Below are 16,259 nucleotides of genomic sequence, written 5' to 3'. Positions count from 1 at the left end.
TCCCATTGCCACTCTTGAAGCATGGGCAAGTGTCAGCAGACCATTTGGAATTTGCAGCCAAGCCTGACCCTGACCTCGCCCATTGTCCACACACTTTCCAGAAGGTCATTCTCAGGAGCAGGAAGCCAGGCTGATTTCCCCATCCCCCAGCCCAGGGGTGATCAGGTTAACTGTACCGCCCTGCCTTGCCATTGTAAGGAAAGGGTTAATCAGACTGCCCTGAAGTCTGCTAATGTTATACAACTGTTGATCTCTCTTGATATTATAGTAGTAGTCACCTGTAGCCTTTGCCTGTTAAGCGGGGAAGTATAAGCCAATTTCGAAGCAGTGACCACTGGACCGTTGGATTAAGACTAACCTTAAAGCAATGGTCAGTTTACTCATTTTAGTAAAGCCTAATTAAAAGACATGCCAGTGCTCACTGATGCATATATTTGAGAATTTTAGGAAGTGCAGGAACAACAGTCAGTTTTGCAAAGGAAAACATCTGGGTATGCATCACCCTTTTTAATTGGGTTTACTGAAGAGACTAAACTGACTATTTCTTTAAGGTCAGTCATACCGACACGTGATGCCAGTACAAGGAATTGCCCCACGCAGGCACATCGCCACCGCGATCCCACTGATCCTGTCAGAAGAGCCCTATCTGGGCCCAGGAAGACTGGTGGCTGGCAGGAAGGTCCACACTTAACTCTGGCTTGTTTAGTTTTGTTTGCTGCCGGCTGCATTCGAACAACATAAAAGATGCTCGACACACGGGCAAGGTGGTCCCCAGCTCGATTGCCCCAGATGCTGCCGAGTTAGCTCATCTCAGCCAGTGCTAGTGTAGGACGTGAGAACTGGTCTCCGCACCATTGGGCCTTGCACAGTGCCTTACACAACCTCAGGAGGTCCCAAAGCGCTTTACAGCCAATGAAGTACTTTTTAGAAGTGTAGTCACTGTTTTACTGTGGCAAACACGGCAGCTACTTTGCGCACAACAAGCTCCCACGAACAGCAATGAGATAAATGACCAGATAATCTGTTTTTTAATGTTGGTTGAGGTATAAATATTGACCAGGACACTCCCCTGCTGCTCTTCAAAATAGTGCCATGGGACCTTTAACATCCACCTGAGGGGGCAGACGGGGCCTCGGTTTAACATCTCATTCGAAAGACGGCACCTCCGACAGTGCAGCACTCCCTCAGCACTGCACTGGGACTGTCAGCCTGGATTATGTGGTGAAGTCCCTGGAGCGGACAAATGTAAGAAGTCACACAACACCAGGTTATAGTCCAACAGCTTTATTTGAAATCACATGCTTTCGGAGCGCTGCTCCTTCATCAGGTGAAGTGGAGAGATGCCTATAGACACAGCTTATATAGTCAAAGAATAATGTCAGATGTTTACAGGTAATCTTTCTAATTGCCATTTATCACACCTCGGCAGAGAGATAATCACAGCAATCAAGAGAGATAATCACAGCAGCGCTCCGAAAGCTTGTGATTTCAAATAAAGCTGTTGGACTATAACCTGGTGTTGTGTGACTTCTTACATTTGTCCACCCCAGTCCAACACCGGCATCTCCACTCCCTGGAGTGGGACTGCAACCCACAACCTTCTGACTCAGAGGCGAGAGTGCTACCCACTGAGTCACGGCTGACACGTGAGGTGGAGCTGAAAAACCCCCAGCAGCGACAGAACATGAGTTTGTTGAGAATAACCAGTGACTGGCTGCCTCGCCCTAATGCCAGACAATCAGTCAGATTATACATTTGTGGGAAACATTTTCCACTTGTTAAAGAAAGGTAGAACATATGCCAACTGCCTACTAACATCTGTGCATTCAGTGGGATTAACGTGCATGAAGCAAATGATTGCACTCTGAACATCAGCTCAATTGGAACAATGTGTGTGCATGTATTGCGTATCTTGACTGTCTCTTTCCACACGGGGATGGTGTCCATGGGATGGGAGTGTACACAGCTGGAGCTCATCAGACTCTCCGCAATGAAAACTTCTTACTTTACGATTATCCATCAGTCTTGTGCCTTTTCTTTCCCCGTTGATTTCTACACTGATTACACACTTTCTCAGGTCACGCTACATTACAGGTTATTCCATAGAATGTACAGCACAGACACAGGCCATTCGACCAACTGGTCCATGCTGGTGTTTATGCTCCATCTGAGCCTCCGCCCGCCCCTCGTCATCTCAGTCTGTCAGCAGATCCTTCTATTGATTTCTCCTGGGGTGGTGGGAGGTGGGAGATCAGGTGATGAAACCCCCAGGAATACACCCAACCACAGTTGGCAGCCCTCATACACACAGACATAGCTCTTTACTGGGTTCAAATGGACAGAATGGTTGATGTTGCTCAACTGAGTGAGCTCTCAGTAGGAGAGTGACTGTTGGAACGCTACACTGCACATTCGGCAATACAAAGCTACACTGCTCAATTTGTTCTGTCCATTTGATCCCAGTAAAGAGCTACATTTTTTTTAAACCTTCTCCTGTTTTACACCATAGCTCTTTGCATGTCATTTTAGTGTGTGTGTGTGTGTCTGTCTGTCTGTGTGTGGTGTGTGTGTGTGTGTGTGTGTGTCTGTCTGTCTGTGTGTGGTGCGTGTCTGTCTGTCTGTGTGTGGTGCGTGTCTGTCTGTCTGTGTGTGGTGCGTGTCTGTCTGTCTGTGTGTGGTGCGTGTCTGTCTGTCTGTGTGTGGTGCGTGTCTGTCTGTGTGTGGTGCGTGTCTGTGCGTGCGTGTGTGCGTGTGTGTGTGTGTGTGTATTAGGAGAAAGCAATTGAAGGTTATGCTGAATGGGTGAGATGATTTGTACTTGAAAATTGTTTGGTTTTACTGATGAGATGGAGAAGGCCTGATCTGATTGCATTCAGGAACTCTAACAGCTGTCAGAGGGGAAACCTTTAGTGGTGTCTGTCGAATGCCACCTCCCTGGGGGTGAGACCCAGCATGCTCTAATCCTAACTCTGTGTCACTCTCTCCCTGGGAACGGTGAAATGTATTGAGAATCTAAACTCTACGCTGCCTCTATCATTCCACTGCACAAACACCCAAATGCCGAACACCCAACAAATGAGTCCTTACATTAAATTTAATAGAGTTTCACAGAACAGGAGGAGGCCATTCAGCTCCTCGAGCCTGTTCTGCCATTCAGTTAGATCATGACTGATCTGCACCGCACCCCCGTTTACCCACCTTTGCTTCGTATCCCTTGATACTCTTGCCCAACAAAGAATTTTTGGACCTCAGTCTTGAAAGCTCCAATTGACCCCCAGCATCCACAGCCTTTTCGGGGAACGAGTTCCAGATTTTCACAACCCTTTGTGTGAAAAGTGCTTCCTGATTTCAAACTCCTGAACGGCCTAACTCTAATTTTAAGATTATGTCCATTTATTCTTGATTCCCCACCAAAGGAAATAGTTTTTTTGTATCTACCCTATTAAATCCTTTCACTCATTAACTGAATTAGAGGTGGCAGAAGCTTATTAATATTTAAATTATAAAGCACATAATCTCAGCTGACCCTCCAGTGCAGTGCTGAGGGAGTGCTGCACTGTCAGAGGTGCCGTCTTTCAGATGAGACGTTAAACCGAGGCCCCGTCTGCTCTCTCAGGTGGATGTAAAAGATCCCATGGCACTATTGGAAGAAGAGCGGGGGAGTTCTCCCCGGTGTCCTGGCCAACATTCCATCCTCAACTATAGATTATGTACTCAAGGCAGAGAAATCAAACATGGCCACAGTAAATAATCATTCTAAAAGCGTTAAAAAAACAGGCCTGAAGGCTTTGCGTCTTAATGCGAGGAGCATTCGTAAGAAGGTGGATGAATTAGCTGCGCAAATAGAGGTAAACTAACATGATATGATTGGGATTACGGAAACATGGCTCCAGGGTGGCCAAGGCTGGGAACTCAACATCCAGGGGTATTCAATATTCAGGAAAGATAGGCAGAAAGGAAAAGGGAGGTGGGGTAGCATTGCTGGCTAAAGAGGGGATTAACACAATTGAAAGGAAGGATATTAGCTCTGATGATGTGGAATCTGTATGGGTAGAACTGAGAAATACCAAGGGGCAGAAAACGTTAGTGGGAGTGGCATATAGACCTCCAAACAGTAATGCGGAGGTCAGGGATGGCATTAAACGGGAAATTAGGGAAGCGTGCAATAACAGCACAGCAGTTATCATGGGTGACTTTAATCTACATATAGATTGGGCTAACCAAATTAGTAACAATACTGTGGAGGAGGACTTCCTGGAGTGTATACGGGATGGTTTCCTGGACCAATATGTCGAGGAACCAACTTGAGATCAGGCCATCTCAGACTGGGTATTATGTAATGAGAAAGGATTAATTAGCAACCTTGTTGTGCGAGGCCCCTTGGGTCGCAGCGATCATAATATGATAGAATTCTTCATTAAGATGGAGAGTGAAATAGTTGACTCAGAGACTAGGGTCCTGAATTTAAATAAAGGAGACTACGATGGTATGAGGTGCGAGTTGGGTAGGATTGATTGGGGAATGTCACTCAAAGGGTTGATGGTGGATGGGCAATGGCAAACATTCAAAGATCGCATGGATGAACTACAGAATTTGTTCATCCCAGTTTGGCATAAAAATAAAACAAAAAAGGTGACTCAACCGTGGCTAACAAGGGAAATTAGGGATAGCATAAGATCCAAGGAAAGGACATATAAATTGGCCAGAAAAAGCAGTAAACCTGAGGATTGGGAGCAGTTTAGGATCCAACAAAGGAGGACAAAGGGATTAATTAAGAGGGGGAAAATAGAATATGAGAGTAAGCTTTCAGGGAACATAAAAACTGACAGTAAAAGCTTTTATAGATATGTGAAGAGAAAAAGATTGGTGAAGTCAAGCGTAGGTCCCTTGCAGTCAGAATCAGGGGAATTTATAATGGGGAACAAAGACATGGCAGACCAATTAAATACATACTTTGGTTCTGTCTTCACAAAGGAGGACACAAATAATCTCCCAAAGATGTCGGGGAACATAGGGTCTAATGAAAGGGAGGAACTGATAGAAATCAGTATTTGTAGGGAAATGGTGTTAGGGAAATTGATGGGATTGAGGACCGATAAATCCCCAGGGCCTGATAATCTACATCCTAGGGTACTTAAGGAAGTGGCCCTAGAAATAGTAGATGCATTGCTGGTCATCTTCCAAAATTCGATAGACTCTGGAACAGTACCCATGGATTGGCGGGTAGCTAATGTTACCCCACTGTTTAAAAAGGGTGGTAGAGAGAAAACGGGGAATTACAGACATCGGTAGTGGGGAAAATGCTAAAGTCCATTATAAAGGATGTAATAGCAGAGCACTTGGAAAAAAGTGACCGGATCGGACAAAGTCAACATGGCTTTACAAAAGGTAAATCGTGCTTGACTAATCTACCGGAATTTTTTGAGGATGTAACTGGTAAAATAGATAAGGGAGAACCAGTGGATGTGGTGTATTTGGATTTTCAAAAGGCTTTCGATAAGGTCCCGCATAAGAGATTAGCGTGTAAAATTAAGGCATATGGGATTGGGGGCAAGGTATTGACTTGGATAAAGAACTGGTTGGCAGACAGAAAGCAAAGAGTTGGAATAAATGGCTCTTTTTCCGAGTGGCAGGCAGTGACTAGTGGAGTACCGCAGGGATCGGTCCTTGGACCCCAGCTATTCACGATATATATTAATGATCTGGACGAGAGAACTAGATGTAATATCTCCAAGTTTGCAGACGACACAAAGCTGGGTGGGCGTGTGTGCTGTGAGGAGGATGCCGAGAAACTCTAGTATGATTTGGACAGGTTGGGTGATTGGGCAGAAGCATGGCAGATGCAATATAACGTGGATAAATGCGAGGTTATCCACTTTGGTGTCAAAAACAGGAAGGCAGATTATTATCTAAATGGCAATAGATTGGGAGAAGGGGAAGTGCAACGAGGCCTGGGCGTCCTTGTGCACCAGTCGCTGAAAGTATGCATGCAGGTGCAGCAGGCGGTTAAGAAGGCAAATGGTATTTTGGCCTTTGTAGCGAGAGGGTTTGAGTACAGGAACAAGGATGTCTTGCTGCAGTTGTACAGGGCCTTGGTGAGACCACACCTTGAGTATTGTGTGCAGTTTTGTTTGCCTTATCTGAGGGAGGATGTTCTTGCCATGGAAGGAGTGCAGCGAAGATTCACCAGGCTGATACCTGGGATGGCAGGGATGACGTATGAGGAGAGATTGGGTCGATTGGGCTTGTACTCGCTGGAGTTTAAAAGAATGAGAGGGGATCTCATCAAAACTTATAAAATTCTAACAGGACTAGACAGACTAGATGCTGGAAGGATGTTCCCGATGGTCGGGGAGTCCAGAACCAGGGGTCACAGACTAAGGATAAGGTGTAAGCCATTTAGGACAGAGATGAGGAGGAATTTCTTCACCCAGAGAGTTGTGAACCTGTGGATTTCTCTGCCAAAGGCAGCAGTAGAGGCCAATTCATTAAATATATTCAAGAAGGAGTTGGATATATTTCTTAAGGCTAAAGGGATCAAGGGATATGGAGAGAAGGCAGGAACAGGGTACTGAATTTGGATGATCAGCCATGATCTCATTGAATGGTGGAGCAGGCTTGAGGGGCTGAATGGCCTACTCCTGCTCCTATCTTCTATGTTAAGTGTCTGGAGTGGAGATTGAACGCATGGCCTTCTGACTCAGAGGCGAGCGCGCTACCCACTGAGCCACGACTGATAGTGAGCTTCCACAGCAATGCATGAAACAGTGCAACCGCAAAGGGATCTTTTGTCAGCATAGGGACGAATAATTCTGAATTCCTGAGCCATCAAATTGCAAAGTTTTATTAGTGTACAGTGGTTGATATTGTATTGATAGTCAACAGCAGTGAACTTGCCCACTGTGCCCTCAGTGAATCTCCCATTTTTGTAACCCAGTAAAGCTGTACTCTGAAATTCAATAGCAAAATACTGCGGCTGCTGGAAATCCGAAATAACAACAGAAAACGCTGGAGAAACTCAGCAGGCCAGGCAGCATCCGTGGAGAGAGAAACAGAGTTAACGTTTCAGGTCGAAGACCTTTCGTCAGAACTGGAAAAAAGCAGGAAATGGAAAGCAAGTTTAGGGGCTGGGAAAAGGGGAGGGGATGAAAGAACAAAAGGGAAGGTCAATGATAGGATAAAAAGCAGGAGCGATTAAGAGACATTGAGAGATATTCAAGGCGAGAGGAGGTGGTAATGGGACAGGTTAAGGAACAAAGGATGGCTCTAGAAGGGGTGTGAATTGCGCTGGCAGAATGAAGAACAGCTGCCATGTGGGAGGGAAGAAAAAAGGCCAAACAAAAAGTGTGGATAAAAAAAAAGGAAAATATATATATGTGATAGGGGCCGAGGTTATGATCTGAAATTGTTGAACTCTGTTGAGTCCGGAAGGCTGTAAAGTGCCTAATCGAAAGATGAGGTGCTGTTCCTCGAGTTTACGCTGAGCTTCCGTGGAACAATGCAAGAGGCCGAGGACGGTGAGGTCTGAGTGGGAATGGAGCGGACAATTAAAGTGACAGGCGACCGGGAGCTCGGGGTCCCCCTTACGGACTGAACGGAGGTGTTCCGCAAAGCGATCACCCAATCTGCGTTTGGTCTCCCCAATGTAGAGGAGACCACATCGTGAGCAGCGAATACAGTATACTAGATTGCAAGAAGTACAAGTAAATCGCTGTTTCACCTGGAAGGGGTGTTTGGGGCCCTGGACAGTGGGAAGGGGGGAGGTATAAGGGCATGTGTTGCATCTCCTGCGCTTGCACGGGAAGGTGCCGGGCGAAGGGGAAGGGGTGCTGGGGGTGGTAGAGGAGTGGACTAGGGTGTCGCAGAGGGAGCGGTCCCTACGGAATGCTGAAAGGGGAGGTGAGGGGAAGATGCGTTTGGTGGTGGGATCACGCTGGAGGCTGCGGAAATGGCGGAGGATGATCCGTTGAATATTTCTTAATATCTCTTAATCTCTCCTGCTTTCTATCCTATCACTGACCTTCCCTTTTGTTCTTTCATCCCCTCCCCCTTTTCCCAGCCCCTAAACTTGCTTTTCATTTCCTGCTTTTTTCCAGTTCTGACGAAAGGTCTTCGACCTGAAACGTTAACTCTGTTTCTCTCTCCACGGATGCTGCCTGGCCTGCTGAGTTTTTCCAGCATTTTCTGTTGTTATCTCTGAAATTCAATGTTAGCCTTAAGGTGGGGATGTAAAAAAGATCAGACAGAATTGAGCTAAATAATCAAGTGTTTGATCTTCTGGCAGTACTGAGATCCACGGCCATCTCATTTCCTCTTGCTGCTGCCTGCCTAGGACTATGACCCAGTCCTGTTGCCTGGCAACCCTTGTCCGGCACCTCAGTAATCGCCATGGTGATATCGTCAGGGTAATGGTTGATGTGGCAGCAATCTGATGTGCGTCATGCAAGTGCACGTCTGCCTTTCCCCGGAAACCCAAACTAATCTTCCCCAAATATTCACACTTTTTAGAATATCTGATTTTTGCCTTCTCCCCACAGTGAAAGTCAGATCGTGTAGGATCCTCAAAGTGGCCGATAAATATTTACCCATGTGATGTAAGTCAGGCTTGCGATCAGTTAACTCAGCGTAGACCAGAGATTGAACCAGAGACCTTATAATCTATATGTGGAGAGACTGGAGAAGGATTGTTCTCTTTTGAGCAGAGAAGATTAAGGGGAGATTTGATGGATGTATTCAAAATCATGAGGGGTTTTGAGTAGATAAGGAGAAACTGTTGCCAGTGGCAGAAGGGTCGATAACCAGAGAACACAGATTTAAGGTGATTGGCAAAAGAACCAGAGGGGAGACGAGAATTTTTTTTAATGCTGTGAGTTGTGATCTGGAATGCACTGCCTGAAAGGGTGGTGGAAGCAGATTCAGTAGGAGCTATCAAAAAAGAATTGGATATATACTTGAAAAGGAAAAAACTTGCTGGCCTATGGGGAAAGAGCAGGGGAGTGGGACTAATTGGATAGATCTTTCAAAGAGCCGGCACATGCACGATGGACCGAATGGCCTCCTTCTGTGCTGTGAGATTCTATAATTCTATTCTATATGGTTTACAAAGAAAGTAAAGTGACAGCTTATCGCATGCTCAGGATGTCCCAAAGGGTTTTTACAGTGGATTACTTTTGAAGTGCAGTTATTGTTATCTAGGCAAACACCGCAGCCAATTTAGCAACATGGGAATTGCTAGATGAAAAAAGACTATGGTCCATCTCGTTCACCTTCTACCATCCTGGTAGTCACATGATACAATGATAATGGAGTTGTTGACTAATCACAGCAATCAATCTCTGTCAATGAGTCTACAACAGACCCAGACATGAGGTGAGGAAAACCCCAGTGGTGGAGAGCTTTGGGAACCATAGGTCCAAAGTCACATGTTCCTCCCAAACATGCTACACTTACTATGTCATGTCTCAAATTACTCACATACTGGATCTGAAAATGTTATTTTCTGAAAGAAATCTATCTAATATGCATGAATCAATTTGTGCAAAGCAAGATTCCACAATCAGCAAAAAGCACGTTTATCTGTGTGGTGTGGTCTTCTCAAGTAGTGATACAAGACCTCTTCACATGGCAGGCTGGGCTTTGGTTTAATCTCCTCATCTGAAAGTTGGCCTCTAGGATAATGCAGCATGTCCACTACACTGGAGTTTCAGAGCGGGGATTGAACCCCCAAACCTTCTGACACAGATGCAAGAGCGCTACCATGCAGTCAAGCTGGTCTTCATGGGGCATTTACCACCTAACCAGGTGCATTTATCCACTGAGAAGCTGACAATGATTTTCTCCCCCCCAACATGGCCATGTGTATTAATGTAACAGATTAACGAGGGCAGATGCGACCCATCAAGTGATCAGCCTTGGCTCAGTTGGTAGCACTCTTGCCTCTGAGTCAGAAGGTTGTGGGTTCAAGCCCCACTCAACAGCAACAACTTGCATTTATATAGTGCTTATAGCATAGTAAAATGTCGCAAGGCGCTTCACAGGAGTGTTAAATTTGACACCGAGTCACAAAGAGATATTGGGACAGATGACCAAAACCTTGGTTAAAGAGGTAGGTTTTAAGGAGTGTCTTAAAGGAGGAAAGAGAGATAATGGTTTAAGGAGGGAATTTCCAGAGCTTGGGGTCTCGGCAGCTGAAGGCACGGCCACCAATGGTGGAGCGATTAAAATCAGGGATGGTCAAGAGGCCAGAATTGGAGGAGCGCTGATATCTCGGTGGGTTGTGGGGCTGAAAGAGGTTGCAGAGATAGGGAGGGATGAAGCCATGGAGGGATTTGAAAACCAGGATGAGAATTTTTTTTAAAAAAGAGGTGTTGCTTAACCGGGAGCCGGTGTAGGTCAGCGAGCACAGGGTTGATGGGTGAACAGGACTCCAGAGACTTTAGCACATAACCCAGGCTGACACTCCAATTCCGTACTAGAATGACATAGAATGTACAGCACAGAAACTGTCCACTCGGCCCAACTGCTCCATGCCGATGTTGATGCTCCACACAAGCCTCCTCCCACCACTCTTCATATAACCCCTTCTATTCCTTGCTCCTTCATGCATTTATCTATCTTCCCCTTAGACATCTATGTATTGAGGGAGTGCTGCACTGTTGGAGGTGCTGTCTTTCAGATGAGACGTTAAACCAAGGCCACGTCTGCCCTCTCAGGTGGACATTAAAGATCCCATGGCACTATTTCGAGGAGTTCCCCCGGTGTCCTGGCCAATATTTATCCTTCAACCAACATCACTAAAACAGACTATTTGGTCATTAGTCCGATTGTTATTTGTGGGATTTGCAGTGGAGACAGCGGTGGTGCATCAGGGGGCCGCGTTTCCCCTCGGTTATTTGTGCTGGAAGTTCAATTTTGATTCTGAATGAATGCAAATATCCTGTGCTGTAAACAGTGACCTTCCATGAATATTCTATGTGGCATTTCTTAATTGCCTGTTAGCTGTCAGAATGAGACTTGTGTTGTAAAGTGTCTTGAAGATTATTCCCATGTTTCTGACAGCAGTACATTCCTGTACTGGGGGATATAGAAAGGGCAATGAGAGCAATGTTTACATAGGTCTCCTTTCCTGACCTGAGAAAGAAAACGTTGTTGACAATGGGAATACAAAATGTGTGAGAGACATTGCCAAGTCTAGACTGGGGGGCAGAGGGTCACCTTGTGTGTACTGAGTCTCCCTGATTAGTCTTTACAAAGGCATAGTCAGAAACCATGTGAGAGAGAGAGGAGAGAGAAAGGGAGCAGGAAGCGAGAGAGAAAGGAAGAGGGAGAGAAACAAAAGAAATGGAAAGACTAAAAAGAGAGAAATGCAAAAAGGGAGCTGAAAAGATGAGAAGGAAAGAGCAAGAAGACAAAAGCTGCATTTACGTTGGAGCCCAGGGCTGGGGAGAGCAATCAGACTAAGTCACTCTCCTGCATTTAGCTTTAGGATATATTTCTTAAGGCTAATGGGATCAAGGGATATGGGGAGAAAGCAGGGACCGGGTACTGAACTTGGATGATCAGCCATGATCTCATTGAATGGCGGAGCAGGCTCGAGGGGCCGAATGGCCTACTCCTGCTCCTATCTTCTATGTTTGTGATGTGTAGCTAGTCTTCCTGTAAACCAGCTGTACAATGGGAGCCTCATATTCCACACAAGCTCAGAGCTGGTTGTGGGATCGCCAACTTGGTTGGACTTATTCCAGGTAGTTCTATCCCCCCACCCCCTGCCTCTAACCGCTCCGTCCCCACACTCCCGGGTGCTGTTCTCTGGTTCGACCTATTCCAGGAGGTTTCATCACGGCCTTCCACCTCCAAACTCCCCGCCTCCACACGCTCGCCTTTGGTCGCCCGACACATCCATCCTTGCGATGCCCAGTGTTCTCATGCCAACTGGAACGCAAACAGACTCTTCCTTACCTGATTGCCAGTCACGAATCACCCAGCATTTTTTCCCATCTCCAATATTTTTATAACTAATAAACAAAAGTGGTCAAAGAAAATTAAAAAAACATACAATTTATTTTAATGCCCCTACGACTTTTCTCCAGAGTTACTCGTCCAGGAGATTAATCTTGAATTTCTGGAGACTCTGAAATTGATCTGGGACGGTTGACAACCACGGATGGTTCTGACACCATCAAAACAATAACAACTTGCATTTATATAGCGCCTTCAAAAATTGACACTGAGCCACATAAGGAGATATTAGGACAGATGACTAAAATCTTGGTCAAAGAGACAGGTTTTAACCAGCGTCTTAAAGGAGGAGCGAGGGGTGGAGAGGTTTCGGGAGGGAATTTCAGAGCTTGGGGCCAGGCAGCTGAAGGCACGGCCACCAATGGTGGGGCTGAGGAAGTGGGGGTGGTGCAAGAAGCCAGAGTTGGTGGATTGTAGGGTTGGAGAAGGTTACAGAGATGGGGGAAGGGGCGAGGCCATGGAGGGATTGCAACAAGAGGATGAACATTTTAAAATCAAGGCGTTGCCGGACCTGGAGCCAATGTGGGCCAGTGAGCACAGGGGTGACACGGTGAATGGGACTTGGTACGAGTTAGGATATGGGCAGCCCAGTTTTGGATGAGCTCAAATTTACAGAGGGTGGAAAAAGGGAGGCCTGCCAGGAGAGAATGAAGTTGAGTCTAGAGGTAACAGAAGCATGCACGAGAGTTTCAGCAGCAGATGGGCTGAGGCAGTGGTGGAGACTGGTGATTTTACAGAGGTGGAAGTTGGTGGTCTTGGTGATGACGAGGACATGGGATGGGAAGCTCGTCTCAAGGTCTAGTAGGATGCCTAAATCAAGAGGCTTCCTGAAGCTACATGCGACAGTGCTGAAATACTCAGCAGTGCCTTACAACTAGGTGATGCCTGCTGCATTGGAGAGTGTCTTCGGTAGTGGCTGAATAAGTAATTCCTGCTACCAGAAGCACCAACGATTCCTTACCTCTGGCCATTCTGATGTAACTGAGAACGGAGGACATCCTCAGTCTGAATCCCAGCTGGTGCCACTACCCAACCCGAGACAGCCCATAATTCAGCACTAATTGACGACCTTATCGGGAGAGGTCATAGGATGACTGGTGAGCTTAATGGAAAAACCCACCATGTTCACGTATTTCTGACAGATGCGGAATTCTGCCTCAAGCCAGTTTCATTTTAATAGTTTCCGAGACGTGCTCTTGAACTAACCAGAGCTGAGGCCTTTTTTCCCCTATGGAGGACAGTTGCTGAGGTTTCTGCAACACAGAGGCAAAGGCCTTTGATCTGCACATTAGCTACTGTGTGCTAATCAGATTAATTATGGGCAAACTTTAATTAGGTAGCTGACCTCGTTATTTAAGGCTGCATATGGTGACACCACAAACCCTGGCCAGAATGGAGATGATTGGGTAATTTCCCCGTCAATCACGCCTGGAGACCACGCTGCTGTAAGTGACTGGGATTGATTTTACGCACATCATTTGTATTCTGTAACTATCCAACACTCACTGCATTTTTCTGGAGAAATAATTCTGCTGTACTCAGGAGACTCGGTTTGCTATAATTTCGGTCATGAGTTCAGAGGCTCTGTAAATTACAACCACAAGTCCCGCCCCGCCTCCAACTCATTGGCTGACACAGTGGTGTCAATATTCACTCCAGTTATTTAATACAACAACTAGACCACTGTGCCTCTGTACTGCTTGATTGATATTCCTGTAGCCAGCGGCCTATTGATGGGTGAATATGTAGAGCCACTACTGTAATTTTTAGTTTTCGGCAGTGTAGATTATGGTTGCGTTCCACGTGGGGGTCGGGGGTCGTAGTATTTTCACACACACACAAGCATCACAGCAGGAGCCTTGCAAAATTCAGTGTTCTCCAAAAGGCTTGCAGATGTGTAATCTCTTCTATTAGAGTTTTTCGAGGATGTAACTAGCAGGGTAGATAAGGGGGAACCAGTGGATGTAGTGTTTTTGGATTTTCAAAAAGCATTCAATAAGGTGCCACAGGAAAGGTTGTTGTACAAGATAAGGTCTCATGGGGTTGAGGGTAATACATTAGCATGGATAGAGGATTGGTTAAAGGACAGAAAACAGAGTGTAGGAATAAACGGATCATTTTCGGGTTGGCAGGCTGTTACTAGTGGGGTGCCGCAAGGATCAGTGCTGGGGCCTCAGCTATTTACAATCTATATTAATGACTTAGATAACGGGACCAAGTGTAATGTATCCAAGTTTGTTGACAGTACAAAGCTAGGTGGGAAAGTAAGCTGTGAGGAGAACACAAAGTGTCTGAAGAGGGATTTAGGCATGTTAGTGGGCAAGAAGGTGGCAGAAGGAGTATAATGTGAGGTTATTCACTTTGGTAGGAAGAGTAGAAAAACTGAATATTTTTTAAATGGTGAGAAACTATTAAATGTTGATGTTCAGAGAGATTTGGGTGTCCTTGTACAGGAAACACAGAAAGTTAGCAGCAGGTACAGCAAGCAATTAGGAAGGCAAATGGTATGTTGGCCTTTATTGCAAGGAGTACAAGAGTAAAGGACTCTTACTGCAATTATATAGGGCCTTAGTGAGACCACACCTGGAGTACTCTGTACAGCTTTGGTCTCCGTACTATAGGAAAGATATATTTGCCTTAGAGGGGGTGCAAAGAAGGTTCACTAGATTGATTTCTGGGATGAGAGGGTTATCCTATGAAGAGAGATTGAGTAAAATGGGCCTATACTCTGAAGTTTAGAAGAATGAGAGGTGATCTCAGTGAAACATATGATTCTGAGAGGGCTTTACAGGATAGCTGCTGAGAGATTGTTTCCCCTGGCTGGAGAGTCTAGAACGAGGGGCCGGTCTCAGAATAAGGGGTCAGCCATTTAAGGCTGAGATGAGGAGACATTTCTTCACTCAGCAGGTTGTGGATCTTTGTAATTCTCTGCCCCATAGTGCTATGGATGCTCAGTCGTTGAGTATATTTAAGGCTGAGATCGATAGATTTTTGGACTCTAAGGGAATATTGTGGGGTATGGGGATAGTGCGGGAAAGTGGAGTTGAGGCCGATGATCAGCCATGATCTTATTGAATGGCGGAGCAGGCTCGAGGGGACCTATGACCTACTCCTGCTCCTAATTCTTATGTTCTGAAATAGACTGCAATAAAAATGTTTACATTCTTCTGGACTGCTTAATTCACTGTTATTTTCTAACTATTTGCCCAGCTAGTTTCTTTCTTCTGTGTAATAATTTTTCTTGTAAATAAATTCAACTATTGAGGTTAGCCTGAATGCTACAAACTGACAGATTAATGTTTTTTTATACTTTTTGAAAATGACAGCAGGGCAGGATGGGTAGTGCCAAATACCGAGCCTAAGAGAGGAAGTTTCAGTTCACTGAAAGACTTCCATTTATATAGCGCCATTCACAGCCTGAGGACGTCCCAAAGTGTTTCACGGTCAATTAAGTATTTTTGAAATAAAAACAGAAAATGCTGGAAATACTCAGCAGGTCAGGCAGTATCTGTGGAGAGAGAAACAGAGTTAACGTTTCAGATCGATGACCTTTTGAAGTGTAGTCACTGTTGTAATGTAGGAAATGCAGCAGCCAATTTGCGAACAAAGGCAGCGTTTGACTGGGCAGAGATTGTAGTGGGCAGGATTGGCAGAGATTGTAGTGGGCAGGATTGGCACATATATTGGTGCATCTGAATTTTATGTTGATAGATTTTTGTTGGGGGAAGGATAGTGAGGAATATGGTTCAAAGGCAGGACAATGAGGTTGGGGTACATACAAGAATATAGAAATGTTTTCACATTCTTTACAGAACAAAGACAGAACAGCTAATGTAGGCAGAATTGGTTTAAACTGTGTGCTTGTAGATCCTATCTTTTGATCACAATGACAGTGAATAAAGTCGTAGTTCAGGAAGAGCAAAGATAAGAAGCAAAGGTTGCTGAGATAACTGACATTGGAAAAGGATGATTGCTTTAGCCAATGGAACAGGTTGTTGATAAGGATGAGGTCCCTATGGTTGCACATTCAGCAATCTGTTTGACCCAAGGGTCATAAATTGCCCAACAGTTACATTCGCAAAGAATTGAACAATGTATACCTGTTCTTAAAATGGTATGAAAGAGAGAGATACAAAGATAAATTCAGTTATGAACTTTAGCTACCTTCAAGGAGAGCTACGGTGAAAAGCCTGGACAGGCAATTGCTCACGATTCCCAGGGAGTTCTTTACACATGAGGTT

At 45.4% G+C, this 16,259-nt stretch overlaps 1 protein-coding gene across 1 annotated transcript in view; it reads left to right on the top strand.

The window, feature by feature from the left end:
- The window catches only part of galnt16 (UDP-N-acetyl-alpha-D-galactosamine:polypeptide N-acetylgalactosaminyltransferase 16), a 242,549-nt gene that overhangs the window by 94,671 nt on the left and 131,619 nt on the right, over nucleotides 1-16,259 (top strand). The window lies entirely within an intron of this gene.

The sequence above is a fragment of the Somniosus microcephalus genome, chromosome 12 (genome assembly GCF_052327205.1).
Source record: "Somniosus microcephalus isolate GS21.2 chromosome 12, FLI_Smic_1.0, whole genome shotgun sequence".
Taxonomy (NCBI): Eukaryota; Metazoa; Chordata; class Chondrichthyes; order Squaliformes; family Somniosidae; genus Somniosus; species Somniosus microcephalus.
Note: the sequence above shows the minus strand (reverse complement) of the source record. Positions and strands in the feature narration are given on the sequence as shown.